General features: G+C 43.1%; 1 protein-coding gene across 1 annotated transcript in view; it reads right to left on the reverse strand.

The window, feature by feature from the left end:
• The window catches only part of PTPRF (protein tyrosine phosphatase receptor type F), a 1,045,343-nt gene that overhangs the window by 961,989 nt on the left and 59,383 nt on the right, over positions 1-23,971 (reverse strand).

Below are 23,971 nucleotides of genomic sequence, written 5' to 3' on the forward strand. Positions count from 1 at the left end.
CATGATTTATTTAGCCCTTAAAAAGGTGTAAAGAAAAAAAAAAGTCAGTCTAAGATTCCAAACTGGTCTACCTGAATGCCTCTCCTGTGAGGCTTGGCACAGGCCCCATATGGATCAGCCTGCCGGCTACCTTGCCTTATCCTTGTGCCCCTCTGATTCTCAGTCTCTCGATGTTCATTCCAAATCCTGATCTCACTTCCCCAGGAACTACAGAGCGTAGGAGTCTACCATCTATTCACTTTCCCTTGCTATTTGAAGAACTGCCTCAGGCACAGTGCATCTCCCACTTCTGCACCATGATTCTGCTCTCTATAAGACTGAGCCACAAGGTGTAGGAAGTTAGGGCCAGTCTCGTGACTTTATGAACTTTCTGTACTCGCAGCTCAGCCAAACAACAGTTCAGAAGTAAGAGATGCACTCTGTGAAGAAGCTCAATAAAAGAAAAACATTTATAGGAATGAAAACCAGGTGCCAGGATGAAATTTTTAAGTGTCATGGTGACCTGACTCCAGGAATTTGTCAAGCCGTTTAAAATGTAAATGTAAGAAAATACTCACTTGCAACCTTATGCAAATTAACCATGCATTTACTGGGGTGGGCAGAAACCCTTCTGCGCCCAACATCCTAGTACCCTGGCACACGAAGAAAAAGCATCCCCCTTTCCTGAACTGAATTTAGGGTTGAAAACAAACATTTGAAATTTAAGAAAGGGATTAAAACTTGGTTATTTACCCTTGCTTATGGTAAGAACTTAGAAATAGAAACTATGTAGCGATGTGACCCTTCTGTCACTATGAGGTGGATAAAATAACACAATAACATAGTAGATGATGGCAGATAAAGATGTATATGGTCCATTCAGGCTGCCCAATAAGATAAACTCATTACATATAGTATACCTGGTCTTGATTTGTCCTTGCTGTTTTCAGGGCATAGACCGTAACCATCTGTTGTTGGGCAGACTAGATGGACCGTGCAGGTCTTTTTCTGCCGTCATCTACTATGTTACTATGTTACATCTGGAATCTTAGAGTCTGTCCTGTCTCCAAATATCAGCTTTGAAAGATGAGATCAACAAACTCAAGAAGGAATTAGCTACAATTAAAGAAGCATCCCGGATTACTCATTTCCCAGCCAATTTACTACCACCACTTCAACAGAGAATGAAACAACAGAGGAATAGATGGGTCACAGTCTGGCAGACTAAGATCTGTGACACAGAAAGACTCACTCTCCCAACCTCTGCCCCTGTCAAATTCTTTTGCTGCATTACATCATTAAGACACTGAAAAAAGAAGTACTGTGGTGGAACCAGAGGCAATGAAAGTAGCACAACCCAAGAAACATCACCCAAATGACGACAGATTGGTGAAAAGCAGAAAATTCTTACTACTCGGAGACTGCATTATCAGAGGCATTAACTTAGGAACACAGTTCAAGGGTTCTAATCTAGTGAAATGTCTTCCAGGATCTTCAGCTACAAGATGTACAGACCAAATAATGAAAGTGATCCGAGAAGCGAGCAAGGCTTCAAACACTGATGTTGTAATTCACCTGGGGACAAATGACCTCGCCAACAATAGCAAGTTTACAGCACAGAGAGCATTCCAGAAGCATGAGGGACTGAAACCTTTGGTTCAGACTGTGGCTTTTTCTGAAGTAATTCCTACATGGAGGAAGGGAGAGGAAAGACTACGCAAAACAGTGGAATTCAATAAGTGGCTTGAGTCTTGGTGTAAAGAAGAAGGTTTTAGATACATAGCAGCATGGAGTAATACATGGAAAAATAACAGGCTATACTGTAATGATGGGCTACATCTTTCTGTGATGGGAAAAAGGATCCTTGGGGAGAAATTCAGACAGTATGTTTCTAGACATTTAACCTAGAGGGTGGGGGTGACAAAAGGAAACAGGGGAATTAGGAAAGTCACCCCCAGAATAAACATGATGGCAGAGGGAAAGGTCATCTAAATATAGAAAACCACCTAAACTCACTAAGCACATGGAAAGCAATGACCACAAATGCTCACAGTCTAGTTAAAAAGGTTCTAGACTTGCAAGTCCTGATGTTTGAAGAAAACTTAGATATTGTTGCTATTACAGAGATGTGGTTGAACGATTCCCATGAATGGGATGTGACCATACCAGGCTATAATCCTTAAGGAAGGACAGAAAGGGCCAAGGAGGTGGAGGAGTGGCGCTGTATGTGAGAGACAATATCAGAGCGGCTAAAATGTGGGGAGCCTGGGGAAAGGAAGAACCTTTATGGATCGTCCTGAAAAGAGAAGACGGAACCTGTATCCACACGGGGGTTATCTACAGGCCTCCATCACAAACGGAGAAGATAGATATAGATCTGATAGAAGATATTCAAAAGATTGGTATGAAAGGGGAGGTGCTACTGTTGGGAGATTTCAATTTGTCTGATGTAGATTGTCCCATCTGCGGAATCGGAAACAAGTAGGTGGATTGTGGACGCCTCAAAGTGCCTTGCTCAGACAAATGGTGACAGAACCGAGGGAGGGGTCAATGCTGGATCTAGTGATCACGAATGGAGGAAGTGTTTCCAATATCTGGGTGGGTGCCCACCTATGTAATAGTGATCATCACACCATATCCTATATAATAATTCTCACCATCAACTTTCTAAAGTAGCTGCCTGTGTCCGTGGCTCCTGAGCTAGGCTCTGTAGCCAGGCTGACGTGAACAGGATCATCAAAAGAGAGGGCCTGTAAGGCATCAGAGATAAGTGCTGGCAGCTCATCGCAGTGGAAAATCCAAACCGCAGTGGGATCATCCAGATCCAGTGGCAAACCGGCACCTTCCTCTGGCTCCTCAGACTAGGAAGGCCTGCCAGATCCCTCAGAGTTCCCACAGCCCAACCACAGGGGGGGAAAGGGGGGTGCGCCACTCTCCAACGGGGAATCCACGTCTGACATCAGCCCCGGGCCATCATCAGTCGGAGGGGGACCAGGTAGCAATGCAGTGTCAGACACCTGCGGCAGAGCTCTTTTCAGCATGAAGGCTTTATGTAAAATAAGCACAAACTCGGGGGAGAAAAACTCACCCTGACCTCCCATCTACGAAGTAGGAGCCACGGGGAAAGGATATCCTCTGGTAGCCTCGGCCCGAGGCGCCCTCTGCTCTCAGACTACTCCGCAACCGCAGAGGTCGAGCCATGCGGCGCTTCCAAGATGGCGCCCGCTGCCAGCTCCATCGAGCGGGAAAAATCATCGCTCGCCATGCTAGTACTGGCTCTACCGTCTAAACAGCACGTTTTACAGAGCCCGCTGCTGATCTGTGCTTGCCACAACGGGAACAGCGCTTAACTCCCTCAACAGCCATCGCCGAAAAACAGCGGAATAAAATTCAAACTGGCGGCTTCGCGCCAAAATCACCCCGATCGAAATGCCATCCGCGGGCCCTCCCCAGAGGAGCTGAGTACTGCTCTTACCTGAAAGGACCGAGTCCACGATCTCCGGTCACGCTGCACAGTCAGGAAAAGCCTCAGAAATAGCAGCGCTGTCAAAGCGCGATTTTTTTTTTTTAAAGCTGTGAGGAAAGTTGGAGGCATTTATTGCCAAAAACAGCGAAGATGACACCAAAAAAGGAAAAAATAATAAAAATCAAAAAGGAAAAAATAAAAAATAAAACAAATAGAATCCAAAAATAAAATAAAAAAAAAGACACAAAAATATTGATAAAACTTTTAATTTATTAAGGTGATATGACTCGACACAGCTGTGTTTCGGCCCAACTGGCCTGCGTCAGGAGTCTGTTACACCATGTATATATTCTCTGGTTGTATTTGTATCAATATTTATGTGAAGAGTGTTCTGTCAAATGATACCTTATTGCAATAACTCAACCTTTAAAAAGGCTGTGTGCACAATCTTGCAATAATCGCTATGGAAAACTGTAGCTGGAAAACCTTCAGACTAGAGTAGCTATAAATCAGCAAACAGCTACAGAGGTACTCCGGAGGCAGAAGAGGGTGGGTAAGGCAGGGAAAGGGAGAACCTATATGCCTGCATCCACACGGAGGGAAGGGTAAGGAAGGGAAAGGGCGAACCTATGTGCCTTTAAAGTGGGCTCCACTTAGCCACAACACCCCTGCTACAACTGGCAAAAGCACAGGCACCACCCCAGGCAGAATCTTCAAGGCGCTGAACAAGCTGCATCCAACCCTGCTGGGAGATAGAGAAATACTGAGAGGCAGATGGAGCTAGCCGTCCTAGAGGCACTATGGTTTTCAGTGTTCTCTATCTCCCCCTGCTGGTAGGTGGACACAACCCATTCGTAATGGATTCATCTGCTGCTGATGACAATTTAGAATGCAGGTTCAAAATTTCATTTGTTCACTGAGCCTGCAACTAGTGGGAAAATGTGGGGTATAAATTTGGATACAGAAAGTGAAAGTGCCTTGGTGCTTTGTAGCTTTTACTATATGAGACGTGGGGTAAGGAATAATATATTGTAGAGGAATATATTAGTTATTCCCCAAGTTTTCCACGTCATCACTGTGACCCCTGACGCAGGTGCTAGTCACCGAAACACGGCCCGTGTCGGGTCTTTTTGTCAAGGCTCATTCATTAAAGAACTGTGTTCCATTTTTAAAGGCCCGTGGTGCTGTTTTTTTGTTTGGAATTTAGTTTCTACTTCGTTCCCTCTCTTTTGTTATAAATAAAAATAAATAAAATTGTATTTTAAATTGAGAATGTTGTCTCGATTGAAATCCTTTTTGTCATGGCATGATTTTAGAACAGTGTTGCAATCTATAATGTTTAGTTGCCTAGATTAAGGACAGGTGGTGACCAACGGAAGTTTCTATGACAGCAAGATTATTGCAACTTTGTGTACCTTGGCCCGCCTAAGTACTTACTTCAAGCACTTCAGACAACTATGAATTCTGCTGTGCGATTGTTGATGGGGCTTTCCTGTTCTGAACACTTTACTCCTTGTTTGAAGCACTTGAAATGGTTATCAGTACAATGGAGAAAATTGTATGTTGTTAATCATGGTTCACCAGGCTATTTACATATATTCTGAGATGTAAACTGCTATGATACATTTGTAATTTACAGTGTATCAAAAGATCTAACAAACATAGGTATATCCCAGGTGGACACGTAGAAATTGTTCAATCTCCCTCTACAAACCTTTTCTAGCAATGAACTTGGTGCCTTTTCTGTAACCTTATTTTCCAGTATGATACTAACAATATTAATAGGCACTTGTTCCAAAAAGAATGTGACCTAACATGCTGTGGATGCTTATCTCCAGAAGTGTTTCCTCGTTCATTATGTCTAAACACAGAGGAAAGTCCACAACTCATTTCTCTCAGCCAGGGAAGGTCCCCACGTGAAGCTGGAGATCACTTTTAACCCTGAACTGGAATGCCGCCTCCTTAACCACAGCCCTCAGCCCTTCTTGAACAGGTTAGGGTGGCGCTCTGACCGGACGTTGCCGTAGGTATCCCCAAATGAGAGGGGGAGGACAGCAGTTGTTGGAAGACGGGTCTTGAATCTACAGGGACCCAGAGACATTTCAAGTAAGAGATCGGAATGGAAGAGCCTTTTCTTATTGTGACCACACCTGACATCACTCTGGATATAAATAATCTAGTAGACTCTGGTTGGTTGGTTGGTTGGTTGGTTGGTTGGTTGGCTGACTTAGGGAAAACTATGATTTAAACAACACTATGCTAACACAGAGTTCAAAAATGGAACATCAAGTAGATAAAGAATCATAGGAAGTACTGACTCCTAATAGAATTGGTACAGTTGAGAAAAATTTTGGAAATTAAAACTCGGACAATGATTCTTAAAGATATTACACATTTAAGGGGGGAAATGTGAAGCTCTGACAAAATTTTCCAAACGTAATAATTTGCATTTCCTTAATTTTCCCCGACTTCATTTGATTTCACCAAGAGGCTTTTGAAAAAATATATATTTTATCGAAATATTACAGGTTCCTGAGGAGAATATTCCTCCATTTACACAGGCTTATTACCTACCTATATCAAAAAGTTCAGAGAAACCAACAAGCTCCACAGGAACCTGAAACACATTTAGATGTCTCAGTGAACCTAGAATCAGAGGCTGAATCTCCAATTAGTTCTACATTTGTTTTGTTTTTTGTTACATTTGTACCCCGCGCTTTCCCACTCATGGCAGGCTCAATGCGGCTTACATGGGGCAATGGAGGGTTAAGTGACTTGCCCAGAGTCACAAGGAGCTGCCTGTGCCTGCAGTGGGAATCGAACTCAGTTCTCAGTTCCCCAGGACCAAAGTCCACCACCCTAACCACTAGGCCACTCCTCCACTCTGATTGATTGTAGTGCTTGCTTTAACACCTGATAAACAGTAGTTACTGCAATTAATCTTTAAAAATAGGTTTAAAATTTTCTATGGAATTAAGAGTTTTTCCCAATGTCTCTAGAGATACTCAGAGACAGAGAAAACAATTTATACTTATAAGAACGGGAGTACATCAGTTAAGGGCAACTTTCTTTCTAAGATATCTGTTTAAGGGCCTCTTTTACTAACCCGCCCTAGCAATTCCCAGCAAGGCACATGTGCTGCAGCCCATTCAATGAGAATGGGCTGTGTCGCATTCACCGTGCAGGAATCGCTAGTGCAGTTTTAAAAAGGCTCTAAATGTGTGGTTAGGTATCAACCCATGAAATGTGAGGGGAGGAAGGGGGGGATTAACCATCCTATCTCACGGCATTTTTCTTAGCCACTAAGCTGCTTAATATAAGATCTCCATCTAATGAAGAAGGAAGTTAAACTTGTTCTGGCAGGATATATATATTTGTGCAGTAGTGTCAGAAATATTCCTCCCATTGAATAATTATTTTTCCTTGATACTCCAAAATACTTATTTATTACATTTGTAGCCCACATTTTCCCACCTATTTGTAGGCTCAATGTGGCTTACATAGTACTGGAGAGGGCGTTTGCAGACTCCGGTGTGAACAAATACAAAGTGATGTTGTGGTAAGATAAAGTTCATGTGGAACAGCCACATTAGGGCATCGTATAACGGAAGAGTTGTGGTATGTCAATTACGTGCTTTAGTTTTGTTGTGTGATATAAGGCATTTATGCTGGATCGGCCGGGTATGCCTTTTTAAACAGGTTAGTTTTTAGTGTTTTCCAGAAGTTTAGGTGATCGTATGCAGTTTTCAAGACTTTCAATAAAGCGTTCCACAGTTGTGTGCTAATGTAGGAAAAACTGAATGCGTAGGTTGATTTGTATTTGAGTCCTTTGCAGCTTGGGTAGTGCAGATTTAGGTACATTCGTGTTGATTCGGATGTGTTTCTAGTTGGTAGGTCGATCAAGTCTGTCATGTATACCGGGGCTTCACCGTAGATAATTTTGTGAACCAGAGTGCAGATTTTGAAAGCAATGCATTCTTTGATTGGGAGCCAGTGTAGTTTTTTGCGGAGGGGTTTTGCACTTTCAAATCGCGTTTTTCTGAAGATAAGCCTAGCTGCCGTGTTTTGAGCAGTCTGAAATTTCTTTAAGGTTTGTTCTTTACATCCCGTACAGATCCCATTGCAGTAGTCTACATGGCTTAGTACCATTGATTGTACCAGGTTGGAAAATACAATTCTTTAATCATAAATCATGATGGTCTTGAGTTTATCAATAATTTTTGTTAATATATTTCCTTCTAGTTATGTTTCTTCCTATTTTTTCTCTGTTTATATTGATTACTTTTCTGTACAAGTTATTTTCACTTATATATTAAAATTGCATAAATACATTTTATAAAAACAAAACTTAGCAATATTAGTGATTGTGGCCCAATGTTTCATAATTCATTGAGCTCATATGAAGCTTCTTTTGTGCATCTGTGCCTGTAATTTAATCACCAAATTGTACACTGACAGTGTGCATCTCTGTCAAATGTGTATTTTACCTGTTTAACAAACTATTTAAATTAAAAAGAAAAAACAAAAACAAAGAAAACTATTACTACACTTGGCAGATGGAGTCATATATTTCACTTTTCTCCAGGGAATGAATTTATAATGCAAAATAGAGCATTCAAGATGTGACTCAAGGATACAAAAAAGCAATCAGAATGAAAATGATTAAACAAGGCCTAGATTTGAGTATGATACACAGAATACTAAACAGAAACAAATACCTTAGAGAGAAACAAATTGTGCACTACAATGCAACCCAGCCAGAATTCCATTACCATTGTTGCCCTCTTAAGAAACAATGCATCTAATAAGCTACTGTACAAGAAAAATGTCTGAACTGTTAATCTTTAAACCAGCTCAAACTGACAAAAAAATATACCCAAAAAATCCTTTATGATGCTCACAGTTCAGATCACACTACTACTCTACACAACTTAGCATTGTTAGCAAATACCTTCATAGTGATGGCTGACATCCAATTACAACTTATCTGGAATTATTCATGACCTGGGTCCCGACTACTATGTCACACAAAGATTGGTAGCACCAATGCTAGAAGAACTAAGACCTCTGACAGATAAGAGGAGCCATGATATAAGACAGTATTTGTCAGCCGGTGTGCTGCAGTTATAACGTGCAGATGTGCCACAGAAGTTAAGAGTCATTTACCCTTTAATGGATTATTTGTCCATAGTGATCAGCAGTAGTAACCAGCGATTCATATAGCCTGCTCAAGCCAACCCCGGACCCTTCTGTCTGACATAACTTTGTGGACAACACCTACAGAATCACCCCATTATCTCCAAGAATGGGAAAACAGATGCAGAACAGTACTAGACAATATAGCACCACTTCAAACCAGAACCTCACATAGAAAAAACTAGAAAGAGCATGGAGCAAGAAAAAAGGAGTGGCCTAGTGGTTAGGGTGGTCCTGGGGAACTGAGGTTGATTCCCACATAGTAACATAGTAGATGACGGCAGAAAAAGACCTGCATGGTCCATCCAGTCTGCCCAAGATAAACTCATGTGTATACCTTACCTTGATTTGTACCTGTCTTTCTCAGGGCACAGACCGTATAAGTCTGCCCAGCAGTTTTTCCCGCCTTCCATCACCGGCTCTGGCACTGACCATATAAGTCTGCCCTCCCCTATTCTCGCCTCCGAACCACCAACCCCTCTTCCCCCCACCTGCTCCGCCACCCAATTTTAGCTAAGCTTCTGAGGATCCATTCCTTCTGCACAGGAGTCCTTTATGCATATCCCACGCATGTTTGAATTCCGTTATCGTTTTCATCTCCACCACCTCCCGCAGGAGGGCATTCCAAGCATCCACCACCCTCTCCGTGAAAAAATACTTCCTGACATCTTTCCTGAGTCTGCCCCCCTTCAATCTCATTTCATGTCCTCTCGTTCTACCACCTTCCCATCTCCGGAAAAGATTCGTTTGCGGATTAATACCTTTCAAATATTTAAACGTCTGTATCATATCACCCCTGTTCCTCCTTTCCTCCAGGGTATACATGTTCGGGTCAGCAAGTCTCTCTTCATACGTCTTGGAACGCAAATCCCATACCATTCTCGTAGCTTTTCTTTGCACCGCTTCCATTTTTTTGACATCCTTCGCAAGATATGGCCTCCAAAACTGAACACAATACTCCAGGTGGGGCCTCACCAACGTCTTATATAGGGGCATTAAAACCTCCTTTCTTCTGCTGGACACACCTCTCCCTATACAGCCTAGCAACCTTCTCGCTATGGCCACCGCCTTGTCACACTGTTTCGTCGCCTTCAGGTCCTCAGATACTATCACCCCAAGATCCCTCTCCCCGTCCGCACCAATCAGACTCTCCCCGCCTAACACATACGTCTCCCTTGGAGTTCTACTCCCTAAGTGCATCACTTTGCATTTCTTGGCATTGAATTTTAATTGCCAAACGTTAGACCATTCTAGCTTCTTCAGATCTTTTTTCATGTTTTCCACTCCCTCCGGGGTGTCCACTCTGTTGCAAATCTTGGTGTCATCTGCAAAAAGGCAAACTTTACCTTGTAACCCTTCGGCAATGTCTCTCACAAATATATTGAATAGAATCGGCTCCAGCACCGATCCCTGAGGCACTCCACTACTCACCTTTCCCTCCTCCGAGCGAACTCCATTCACCACCACCCTCTGGCGTCTGCCCGTCAACCAGTTCCTAATCCAGTTCACAACTTCGGGTCCTATCTTCAGCCCATCCAGTTTATTCAAGAGCCTCCTGTGGGGAACCGTGTCAAAAGCTTTGCTGAAATCTAATTAGATTACGTCCATAGCACGTCGATGATTTAATTCTCCTGTCACCCAAAGAATTCAATGAGATTCGTTTGGCACGATTTCCCTTTGGTGAAACCATGTTGTCTCGGATCTTGCAACTTATTTGCTTACAGTAAATTCACTATCCTTTCCTTCAGCATCGCTTCCATTACTTTTCCAATAACCGAAGTGAGGCTTACCGGCCTGTAGTTTCCAGCTTCTTCCCTATCACCACTTTTGTGAAGAGGGACCACCTCCGTCATTCTCCAGTCCCTCGGAACCTCCCCCCCCCCCCCCCCCCCCCGTCTCCAAGGATTTATTAAACAAATCTTTAAGAGGACCCGCCAGAACCTCTCTGAGCTCCCTCAATATCCTAGGGTGGATCCCGTCCAGTCCCATGGCTTTGTCCACCTTTAGCTTTCCAAGTTGCTGACACACACTCTCTTCCGTGAACGGTGCTCTATCCACTCCATTCTCAGGTGTACTTTTGCCAGTCCCTCGCGGTCCTTCTCCAGGATTTTCTTCAGTGAAAACAGAACAAAAGTATCTATTAAGCAAATTGGCTTTTTCTTCATCATTTTCTACATAGCGTTTCGCTGTATCTTTTAGTCTCACAATTCCGTTTTTAGTCTTTCTCCTTTCACTAATATACCTGAAGAAGTTTTTGTCTCCCCTTCTTACATTTCTAGCCATTTGTTCTTCCACTTGCACCTTCGCCAGACGTACCTCTCTCTTGGATTCTTTCAGTTTCATCCGGTATTCCTCCCCGTGTTCCTCCTCTTGAGATTTTCTATATTTCTGGAACGCCAACTCTTTAGCCTTTATTTTCTCAGCCACTTGCTTGGAGAACCATATCGGTTTCCTTTTTCTCTTGCTTTTATTTACTCTCCTTACATAAAGGTCTGTGGCCCTATTTATTACTTCTTTCAGCCTGGACCACTGTCCTTCCACTTCTTGTACGTCCTCCCAGCCCATCAGCTCCTTCCTCAGGTATTCCCCCATTTTACTAAAGTCAGCATGCTTGAAATCTAGGACTTTGAGTTTAGAGTGGCCGTCCTCCATTACAGCTGTCATATCAAACCAAACCGTTTGATGGTCACTGCTTTCCAGGTGTGCACCCACTCTGACATTTGACACACTATTCCCATTTGTGAGCACCAGATCCAACATCTCTCCCTCCCTCGTGGGTTCTGTCACAATTTGGCTGAGCAGAGCACTTTGGAAAGCATCCACAATCTCTCTACTTCTTTCCGATTTGGCAGATGGAACCTTCCAATCTACATCCGGCAGATTAAAATCTCCCAACAACTGCACTTCTCTTTTCTTCCCCAACTTTTGAATATCAGCGATCAGATCTTTATCTAGTTCCTCCAATTGTGTCGGGGGTCTGTAGACAACACCCACGTGGACAGAGGTTCTATCCTCTCTTTTTAAGGTGATCCATATCGCTTCTTCCTTTCCCCAGTTCCCTGTCATTTCAGTCGCTGTGATATCATTTCTCACATACAGAGCTACTCCTCCACCTTTACGCCCCTCTCTATCCTTCCTAAACAGATTATAGCCTGGTATGTTTACATCCCATTCATGGGAACCATTGAGCCATGTCTCTGTGAATGCAACTATGTCCAAGTCTGCCTCCAACATCAGGGCTTGAAGGTCATGAATTTTATTGCTTAGACTGCGAGCATTTGTGGTCATCGCTTTCCATCTACGTTTCCTAGTATGTGTTTCGGTTTTAGTGATTTGGGGGTGTCTTTTCTCTTTGGGTAGTTTCTCATCTTTTTCTTCCACCTTCCTTGCTTTTTCTTTTTCTTCTGCTTCAGTTTTATTTTCAGGAACATCACAATGCTGTAGTGGAGCAAAAGAATGTTGTAGTGGCAACACTTCAGGCACAGGCAGCTCCTTGTGACTCTGGGCAAGTCACTTAACCCTCCATTGCCCCATGTAAGCCGCATTGAGCCTGCCATGAGTGGGAAAGCGCGGGGTACAAATGTAACAAAAAAATAAAAATAAAAACTGGAAACAAACAACTACAAAGAAAATACAAATACACAATCAGACAAACTAAAAGAACATATTATAAAACCAAAATAGGACCAAACTACAAGGATACACACAAACTCTTTTCACTAGTAAATAATCTCCTAAACACCACAACGGTTACAACCAACAACACAGACACCCCATCAGCAATCAATCTTGCAAAATACTTCAACGAAAAAAATCACTCTCCAACTCATGATACCTACCAATATAACGGATTACACAAACATCCTCAAATGCCTAGACCCAAAAACCTGGGGAATGCCCAGCAGATCGATCATGGACCAACTTTGACACGCTCTCATCAAACGAAATCTCACACTGGCTTGGAAAATACGCCAAATCACAATGCAAATTAGACATTTGCTCTACCAGTCTAATAAGATCTGCACCCAAACAATTCAAAATAGACCTCACAAACCACGTAAACCACAGGCTTCAAAATGGGCTCTTTCCCACGGAGAAAGGAAACATCCTACTTACTCCGCTGCCAAAAGATGCTAAGAAAAGCACAATGGACCTAACCAACTATCGCCCAGTAGCATCTATTATTATTATTATTATTTATTGCATTTGTACCCCACATTATCCCACCTTTTTGCAGGCTCAATGTGGCTTACAGAGTAGGGTTATGCTAAAGTCAGTACATGATTAAAATACAGTTGATCATGGGCTGAGGTAAACAAGGCGTTAGATGGACAGATGTTGGGTAGGTTATGTGAAGTGTTTTAGGTGTGCTTGGGTGGCTTGGGGGATGATTTGTATCATTGAGGGTGACTTTTGTAAGTTTTGTTAAAGAGGTGTGTTTTCAGAGCTTTGCGGAAGCTGGTTAGATTGTTCATGGTTTTCAGGGCCTTGGGTAGCGCATTCCAAGACTGTGTGCTTTTGTATGCAAAGGTCGTAGCATAAGCCTGTTTGTATTTCACTCCTTTGCAGCTGGGGAAATTCAGATTGAGGAATCTGCGGGCTGATCTTTTGGCGTTTCTGGGCGGTAGGTCCACTAGGTTTAGCATGTATAGTGGGGCATCTGTGAGCGGAAATGTAGTTTCTCTCTTAGGGGCTTCGCACTTTCAAATTTAGGCTTTCCAAAGATGAGTCTGGCTGCTGTGTTTTGGGTTGTTTGAAGTTTTTTAATGGTCTGTTCTTTACAGCCTCCATACAGAGCGTTGCAGTAGTCCAGGTGGCTTATTACTAGCGACTGAACCAGGGTGCGAAAGACGTTTCTTGGGAAAAAAGGTTTAATTCTTTTGAGTTTCCACATCGATTGGAACATTTTTTTCGTTGTGTTCTTCACGTGGGTATCAAGTGTTAGGTTTCCATCAATGGTGACTCCAAGAATTTTCAGGTTTCCTGAGATAGGAAGTGTGCAGTGACGAAACAACTCACTGAATACCTAAACAAACACTCTATTCTGCATGAGTCTCAATCAGGATTTCAGTCAAACCACAGCACTGAAACAGTCCTAGTATCCACAATGAACTCATTCAAACAAGCAATTGCAACTGGTAACAACATACTCCTCCTACAATTCGACATGTCCATTGCCTTTGACATGGTTAATCATGGAATACTATTACATATACTAGAATACTTCGGAATAGGAGGCACAGTTATCGAATGGTTCAAAGGATTCCTGACCACAAGATCTTACCAAGTAACTACGAACGCGGATAGATCACCCCCATGGACACCTGAATGTGGAGTACCCCAAGGATCCCCCCTCTCGCCATCCTTATTTAACCTAATGATACCTTTCGCCAAACTTCTAGCCAATCAAAACCTCAACCCCTACATTTATGCAGACGATGTCACAATTTCTATCCCGTTCAAACATGATCTAAATGAAATCGCCAACGAGATAAACCAAAGCTTCCAAATCATGCACAATTGGGCGGACGCATTCCAACTAAAACTTAACGCAGGAAAAACACGTCTTGTACTCACCTCACAACACAAAAAACTTCTCCACAATAATCACACCATATTGCCCTCTCCCTGTCTCACAAAACTTGAAAATTCTTGGAGTTACTATTGACCGAAACCTCACTCTTGACGCCCACGTGAAGAACACGACGAAAAAGATGTTCTACGCCATGTGGAAACTCAAACGAGTAAAACCCTTCTTACCGAGATATATCTTCCACACCCTGGTACAGTCATTGGTAATAAGCCACCTGGATTACTGCAACGCATTGTACGCTGGCTGCAAAGAACAGACTATCAAAAAACTCCAAACAGCCCAGAATACTGCTGCCAGACTCATATTTGGAAAAACTAAATATGAAAGTGCAAAACCACTGAGAGAGAAACTTCACTGGCTCCCACTTAAGGAACACATTGCGTTCAAGATATGCACGATTGTACACAAAATCATTCACGCAGACGCCCCAATCTACATGTTAAACCTCGTGGACCTACCTCCCAGAAATGCCACAAGATCATCTCGCAAATTTCTCAATCTGCACTTCCCCAGCTGTAAAGGACTAAAGTACAAGCTGATGCATGCCACTACCTTCTCATACACGAGCACGCACCTATGGAACGCACTACCTACAGAGCTGAAAGCAATCGACGAAATAACTAACTTTCGCAAATCTCTGAATACATATCTCTTCAACAAGGCCTACAAAGAGAACCCATAACCTCATTAACCACTTTACCAACACACTCAACTGAAAGTTCACCTTCTATACTCAACCCACTCACCCCTTCTCTCTTCCCTTACTTAATCTCTACACATCACTAATTTGTACCTGATATCCTGGAATGACAATGTCATAACTAAATTATGTAAGCCACATTGAGCCTGCAAATAGGTGGGAAAATTGTGGGATACAAATGCAATAAATAAATAAATAAATAAAAATTCACAAGCAGCTCCCGTTTAACACTCACAAAATAATTCAAGATAGAGATGGCAGATATGTTATACTCCTAGGTGAACTTTGGGGTCACAAGTTGGGCCTTTGTAACCTGTATGGCCCTAATGTATACAACCATACATTCTTCTCTGACATAGTGGCCAAGCTGACCCCACATTCAGAGTATCAACTTGTTTTGGGAGAGGATTTTAATACATACGCAGATCCCACTTTTGATTGTAAACCAGTTAAATCACGGGGAAGAGCCTTGGAGAACAAAGGAGTTAACTTTGTGATGCACCAGCTGGGGACAGTGGATATATGGCGGTTACTGCACCCACATGACATGGACTTTACTTTTTATTCACATCCACACAATATCTACTCTAGACTAGATTATTTCCTAAACTCACAGTCACTATTCTGAACAGCAAAAGAGGTCCATATCATTGATAATACCCTGTCAGACCACTCTGCTATATCCTACAAAACAGATTTGTCAGAGAGGGTGTGGAAGTTCTCACCCTCACTGTACAATGATGTCGCATTTCGAACTTAACCTGAGGGAGAAATGGCTAGATTATCAATCCCACAATGAGACCCCAGACGTGGGCCCAGTTACTTTTTGGAAAGAATCTCAAGTAGTGGTAAGGGGACATATACTGGCATATACATCGAGCAGGAAGAAGTTAGAGGCTGAACTGTTAAAGCTTTCACAAGAATATCAGTCTCTTCGAAGGCAGCATGTGAGCAGTCTGGACTAGTCTTCTAAGGATGCCATGGTAGGGATAAGGCGACAAATAGACCAGCTGCTCACTAGTCGGGCCAAGAGGGACATTTATTTCCAAAGATTTAAACTATTCAAGTGGGGCAGCAAGGCTGGAAAACTCGTGGCCAATCTAGTGCGCCCTTACAAAAAAAAACTGGTTATCACTTCCCATTACGGACGGAGCAGGGCGGCAATTCCATAAGGAAGCCCAAATACAACACCAGTTTGTCCATAAGTACATAAGCACTGCCACGCTGGGAAAAGACTAAAAGTCCATCAAGCCCAGCACTCTGTCTACGACAGCGGCCAATCCAGGCCCCAAGAACCTGGCAAAAACCCAGAATTTAATAACGATCAATGGACTTTTCCTTCAGGAATCTGTCCAGACCCCCTTTAAACTCAGCAAGGCCAGCTGCCGTCACTACCAGAGTCTAACCACACGCTGAGTAAAGAAAAACTTTCTCCAATTTGTTTTAAACCTACCACATTCTAATTTCATCTTCTGTCCCCTAGTTCTATTATTGTTAGAAAGCGTAAACAAACGCTTCACATCTGTCCGCTCTACTCCACTCATTATTTTGTAGACCTCTATCATATCACCCCTCAGCCGCCTTTTCTCCAGGCTACTACTACTAAACATTTCTAAAGCGCTACTAGGGTTACGAAGCGCTGTACAATTTAACATGGAAGGACAGTCCCTGCTCAAGGAGCTTACAATCTAAAAGACAGGTGTACAATCTAAAGACAATCTAAACAAACTAAAGACAAGTGTAGAGTCCGTCTGATAGGGCATACTATATTTCACGAAAGGTTAAAGAGTCCTAGCCGTCTTAACCTCTCCTCATAAGGTAGTCATCCCATCCCTTTTATCATTTTCGTCACCCTTCTCTGCACCTTCTCCAATTCCTTTATATCTTTTTTGAGATGAGGCAACCAGAACTGAACACAATACTCCAGGTGCGGTCACACCATGGAGCGATATAACGGCATTATAACATCCTCAAGCTTGTTTTCCATCCCTTTTCTAATAATACTCAACATTCTGTTCGCCTTCTTAGCTGCCACAGCACATTGAGCGGAAGATTTCAACGTTCTATCCACGATGACTCCCAGATCCCTTTCTCGGTCCGTAACTCCTAAAGCGGAACCTTGCATGACATAGCCGTAATTCGGGTTCCTCCTTCCCACGTGCATCACTTTGCACTTGTCAACGTTGAACTTCATCTGCCATTTGAACGCCCAATCCCCCAGTCTCACGAGGTCCTCTTGTAATCTTTCACACTCCTCCCGCGACGAGACGACCCTGGATAACTTTGTGTCATCTGCGAATTTAATTACCTCACTAGTTACTCCCATCTCAAGGTCATTTATAAATATGTTAAAAAGCAGTGATCCCAGCACAGACCCCTGAGGGACCCCACAAACTACCCTTCTCCATCGAGAATACTGATCATTCAACCCTACTCTCTGCTTCCTGTCTTTCAACCAGCTCTTAATCTATAATAATACACTGCCTCCAATCCCATGACTCTCCAGTTTCCTTTGGAGTCTTTCATGAGGCACTTTGTCAAACGCCTTCTGAAAATCTAGATATACAATATCCAATATTACCGTTCTTTATATGGAGCGAGAGAATTAGACCCAGAGCAAAGGGACGCCTTTTTCAGAGATTTACCGATCCCCAGGTTTACCACAGATCAAGCGCGAATTTTGAGCAGGCCCACCTCTGCAACAGAGATCAGACACGGTATTAAGGCATTAAAATTGACAAAAGCTCCAGGCCCGATCAGTTTTGGTCCAGAATATTACAGAATATTGTCGGATGTAGTAGCACAACCTCTGTCCAATATGTATAACAGCTTAGTTCAGGAAGGGGCAGATCTCCACCAGAATCTAGCGCACATTATACTGCTTCCCAAACCAGGGAATGACCCATATATCTCTGCTTAACCAGGATGTTAAACTTTTAGCTGCTATTCTGGTGCAAAAGATGAATGTTTTTCTTCCTAGCGTTATCCATGAGGATCAGGTGGGTTTTCTTGCTGGTAGGTACACCTCCATGAATCTCACTCGTAGTAGCAATACATGTATATAGAGGGAAGGGGAGAACAGAGGCCATTACAGGTCTGGACAGAAAAAGCGTTTGACAGTACCTCGTGGCAATATCTATTCTGGGTTATGAAGAAGTATGGGTTACAGCAGTGATGTGCAACCTTTTGAGCTTGGTGTGTCAAAATTCACCAAAAAACCGAGCATAACTCGGGTGGTGTGTCACTTCAAGAAAAATCACTGCTACTAGGACAGCCCCCGGGACCCCCCTACCCGAGATCGCCAGGCCCCCCCTCCACCAGGCCCGGAACTAACCTTAAAGCCTCCTTTCACGTTGCAGCAAGCAGCAGCAGGGCAGACCTCTCCTCCTTCCTTCTGTGCTCCGCCCTCGCGGACATTACGGAAGGAAGGAGTGGCCTGCCCTGCTGCTGCTTGCAGCGACGTGAAAGGAGGCTTTAAGGTTAGTTTCCGGGAGCGAGGAGGGAGGGCGGACCACACTGCGGTGGCGCCGCGTGTCAGCGAAAATGACTACGCGTGTCAGTGCTGACACGCGTGTCATAGGTTCGCCATCAGGGGGTTACAGGGCAGGTTTGTTGACTGGATTCGGGTCTTGTATACCAGGCCACAGGTGAGATTACTAGTCAACAACAAACTGATGGAGTGTTTCAACTTACAGAGGGGTACCAGACAGGGGTGTCCATTATCCGCACTGCTGTTTTTATTAGCTATAGAACCTTCAGCAATTAAGATACGCCCCAAAGAGATAAGATTCGGGGTCTTCAGGTCGGAGGGCAGGAGATCTGTATCAATCTCTTTGCTGATGACATCTTGCTCTACCTTGCAGATGCCCCTCTACATCTAGAAAAAGCATTAACTTTGGTTAAAGAGTTTGGGGCTATATCGGGTTTAAGAGTTAATTGTGACGTCTGAACTTCTCCCCCTCAGGCAGCCATCAAAACCTCTACTTTGCGAGGTTGTCCATCCCGCCGGTACAACACCCAATGCGTTATCTTGGTATAGGCGGAACATATCGGACCAGACAGATAAGATCAAACACTTATGTTTAAGGTGGAGGGACCTCCCAGTCTGGTCTCCCTGCTGGGCCGAGTAGCACTGATCAAGATGATCTTACTCCCCAAGTTGTTATATCCCTTGAAAACCATGCCCATCTGGATCAAAAGACAAGATGAATGATTATTTCGTTCCATATTGCATTCTTTTATATGGAGGCAAAAGGGATCGTGTATAGGACGCCAAACACTAGTACTTGGTAGGGAGCGAGGAGGACTTAATTTACCGGATCTCCGTACGTATAACGTGGCAGCATTGATGAGAATTGTTTTCAAAGGGGTTATAGGCCAGTCGAAGTTTACCCCGGCGAAATGGTGGGAGAGATGGTGTTCAGGAAATACAGAATTGAGAGGGGGGAGGCAGGGACAGGGGAGAGGAGGGTTGGGGATGGGAAATAGGGAGTGTGTACGAGGGTATGCTAGTTGGGCTTCTTCTGAGTTGTGGATGTTTGATTTTACTAAGAGGGGTATTGTGATCTTACTCTCACATAAGAAAAAGTATGGGACCGCCTTCTTTGGTGATTGCTATCTTATGGCAGCTGTGTATTTATGGATACCTGTTGTATAACGCCCTTCTATGTACTGTAGATGCTTGTTCTGTACCGACGTTGATAAATACAAATTAAAAAAAAAAAAAAAGACAGAAGAGGGGCGATGCCTTGTCGCCAACAGGAGGGAGAGATGCTATGTTATGCTATGCTATTCTGTTTTGTATACTGCACAAATTATCCCGAAAAGGACTTCAAGGCAGTTCACAATAAGAAATGCTCTTCTCATCAAGAGAGAACAAAACAAATTTATAACACAAGAATAAAATAATAGTACTTAAAATTCTATAAAACTTAAACCTAAGAAGACTCAAAAAGGGAAGTTTTCAAAAATTTCAGAAATTGTAAAGGTGACTGAACTTTTTTCAGACTTACTGGTAATAAATTCCAGAATCTAGTTCCTTGAACTGAAAATAATTTATCATGTATAGATTTATTTATATCCCACATTTTTCCACCTATTTGCAGACTCAATGTGGCTTACAATAATACATCATGACAAGTGCCAATCAAGAGTAAATAAACAACTGGTTACATAAAGAACAAGTGTAACATAATGGATATAATCAATTCAATAAAGCATACAGATTATCAAGTAATTAGTAATGTGTTGGAATTCCTATTATTGATTATTATGGTAAATCTTGTTAAAAAGTCTTTAAAGATTTTCGAAAGTTGATAAGGTCGTGAATATTTTTCAGATCCAGTGAAAATGCATTCCACAGCTGCGTGCCAATGTAAGGAAAACAAGACGCATGTATGTCAGGTTCTCAGGTTCAGAGCCCGCGGGGCCGGGCTCTGGAGCAAATGTGAGCCCTTGGGCTGCTGACGAGGAGTGACAGAAGCAGGCAAAACCCACCAACCAACGCTGGGCAAGCGCACCGGCAGGGACTGCAGGCACCGCCCAGCAACCAGAACACACGGACTGGAATCTCCAGGACTGGAGGACACCGGACTGGAACACTGGACTGGAATCCCCCGGACTGGAGGACACAGGACTGGAACACTGGACTGGAATTCCACGGACTGGAACACACTGGACTGGTCCGAACAGCTTCACCTGCACTTAGCTACTAAGCCCCCCAGGAGTTGAGCTCCTGGGTTCGAGTAGACGGCAGGACTTACCGGATACCAGATGACACAGGGACCAGGACAGGAAACCGAAGAGACAGCAGTGCTCCAAGGAACTGGACTAACCAGGGCACTCCTAGGCCTACACTAACAAAAGGACTTCCTAAGCCCTATACTAAATAGGAGCTCCTAAGCCCTGCTCAACAAAGGGACTTCCTAAGCCCTAAACTAACAGAGCAGGGAACTAAACACAAAGCTAACACAGGTGCTACTAAGCACCAAGCTACAAGCAGAGCTCTACACTAATAAGCTAAACACAAAACTAACAAGCTACCTAAGCACTGCTCTAGCAAGCTAGATACAAAACTAACAAGGTGTTCCTAAGCACTACTCTGGCAAGCAACCAGAAGAGCTCCTAGCACTAAAAGGGAAGACAGGGGAGCCACAAGGAAAAAGCAGGGAAGCTAACACAAGTCAAAAGTGTTGCTAAAGCACCAAACACAAACAGCAAAGACTGCAATGCTCCCAATAGCACAAACACCAGAAGTACTTCTAACAGCAAACTCTGCAGTGTTCCTAACACCACCAAACCCAGGAGTACTTCTAACAGCAACAGAGCTTCCAAAGCCCTACACACAGCAAAGCTTCCAAAACTAAGAGGGAAAAGCAGGAAAGCTAAACACACAGACACTAGTGCACACTGCACTAACACTAACCTGGACCTTAGCAAAAGCAAGCAGGGAAACTAGACACAAAGTCAGAAGTGCACACTGCACCACCCTACCTAAAGCAAACACAACCGTTGCAAAGGCTCTGAAGGCAACACCACCACTTCCTTATCAAGGCCCTCCCTGATGATGTCATACTCCCTAGACCTAGGCAAAAGCACACTGACCCTGAGAGGCCCAACCCACACCAATGCAACACCGTGAAGCACTTGACGCCAGTACACCCAAAGAGAGGTAGAGCTAACTCAGTCCACCCACACAGCTGTAGTAAAGTGAAACAATTAACCCCATGCTGCTGGAAGCTGTCAGCACAGAGAGACAGAGCCAGCTCAGAAATGACAGAGAAAAGAAACAGAAGCCAGCTAAGAAGCTGACCCCCAGGAAAGAGGTAAGTTTGAGAGGGGTTCTGACCCCAATCATAACAATGTATTAGTTTGTACTTTAGACCTTTGAAGCTAGGGAAGTGAAGTCCCAAGAATGTGCGTGCTGATCTTTTAGCGTTCCTGGGTGGTAAATCAATAAGGTCTAACATGTATGCCGGAGCATTTTCATGAATGATTTTATGAACCACAGTGCAAACTTTGAACACAGAACGTTCCTTAACTGGGAGCCAATGGAGCTTCTCTCTTAGGGGTTTAGCGCTTTCGTATTTTAATTTTCCAAAAATGAGTCTAGCTGCGGTGTTTTGGGCTGTCTGAAGTTTCTTGATGATATACTCTTTACAGCCAGTATACAGCGCATTGCAATAATCTAGATGACTCAACACCATTGATTGTTCCAGGTTGCAAAAAATGCCTCTTGGGAAGAAAGGTTTTAGTCTTCTAATCTTCCACATTGACTGAAACATCTTCCTAGTTGTATTCTTCACATGGCATTCAAGTGTGAGATTACGATCAATGGTTACTCCAAGAATCTTCAAAGTGTCTGAGACAGGAATGGAAAAGTTTGGAGTGGTTATGGAGGTGAATTTGTGTTATATTGTGATGTAAGCATAAGACACTGTTTTTTCAGCGTTAAGTTTTAATTGAAAGGCATTCGCCCAAGAATGCATAATTTGGAAGCTGTGGTTGATAACATCCATTATTTCCAGTAAATTATGTTTAAATGGGATGTAGATCGTTATATCATCTGCATATATGTACGGGTTGAGGCCTTGACTGGACAATATGTTGGCTAAGGGCATCATCATAAGGTTGAAGAGGGTCGGGGAGAGTGGAGCTCCCTGGGGAACTCTGCAATCCGGTATCCATAGAGCTCACGTATTGGAGTTAAATTTTACTTGGTAAGATCCAGTAGTTAAAAAAACCTCTAAACCAATTGAGAACATTGCCTCCAATTCCGAAGAAGTCCAGAATATTTAATAAAATTTTATGGCTTATCATATCGAATGCACTACACATGTCAAATTGAAGGAGGAGTATGTTATTGCCAGTTGCTATTGATCATTTGAATTTAGTGAGAAGAGTGGTTAATACTGTTTCGGTACTGTGGTTAGACCGAAATCCTGATTGAGAATCGTGGAGAATTGAGAATTTATCTAGGTATTCAGTGAGTTGTTTGGTCACCATACCTTCCATTAACTTGGTGATCAGAGGAATTGACGCTATTGGGCAGTAATTGGTTAAGTCATCTGCGATTTTCTTTGGATCTTTTTTTTTTTTTGTTACATTTGGACCCCGCGCTTTCCCACTCATGGTGTACTGATAGAATTGAAAAAATGAGTTTACGGAGTTACTGTTAGTGATGTGCAATTTATCCTTAAAATCAAGTGTGGTACCAGAAAATTGGAGGGTGGCTGTAACACCGATTTTTAAAAAAGGTTCCAGGGGAAATCCGGGAAATTATAGTCCGGTGAGTCTGACGTCGGTGCTGGGGAAGATGGTAGAGGCTATTATTAAAAACAAAATTACAGAGCACATCCAAGAACATGGATTACTGACACCAAGTCAGCACGGCTTTCGTGTGGGGAAATCTTGTCTGACCAATTTACTTCAATTCTTAGAAAGAGTAAACAAACGTGGACAAAGGGGAGCCGGTTGATATTGTGTATCTGGATTTTCAAAAGGCGTTTGACAAGGTACCTCATGAAAGGCTACAAAGGAAATTGGAGGGTCATGGGATAGGAAGAAAAGTCCTATTGTGGATTAAAAACTGGTTGAAGGATAGGAAACAGAGAGTGGGGTTAAATGGGCAGTATTCACAATGGAGAAGGGTAGTTAGTGGGGTTCCTCAGGGGTCTGTACTAGGACCGCTGCTTTTAATATATTTATAAATGATTTAGAGATGGGAGTAACTAGTGAGGTAATTAAATTTGCTGATGACACAAAGTTATTCAAAGTCGTTAATTCGCAAGAGGATTGTGACAAATTACAGAAAGACCTTACGAGACTGGGCGGCTAAATGGCAGACGACGTTTAATGTGAGCAAGTGCAAGGTGATGTGGGAAAGAAGAACCCGAATTATAGCTACGTCATGCAAGGTTCCACGTTAGGAGTTACAGACCAAGAAAGGGATCTGGGTGTCGTCGTTGATAATACACTGAAACCTTCTGCTCAGTGTGCTGCTGCGGCTAGGAAAGCGAATAGAATGTTGGGTATTATT

This window comes from Microcaecilia unicolor, chromosome 6, assembly GCF_901765095.1.
Source record: "Microcaecilia unicolor chromosome 6, aMicUni1.1, whole genome shotgun sequence".
NCBI lineage: Eukaryota > Metazoa > Chordata > Amphibia > Gymnophiona > Siphonopidae > Microcaecilia > Microcaecilia unicolor.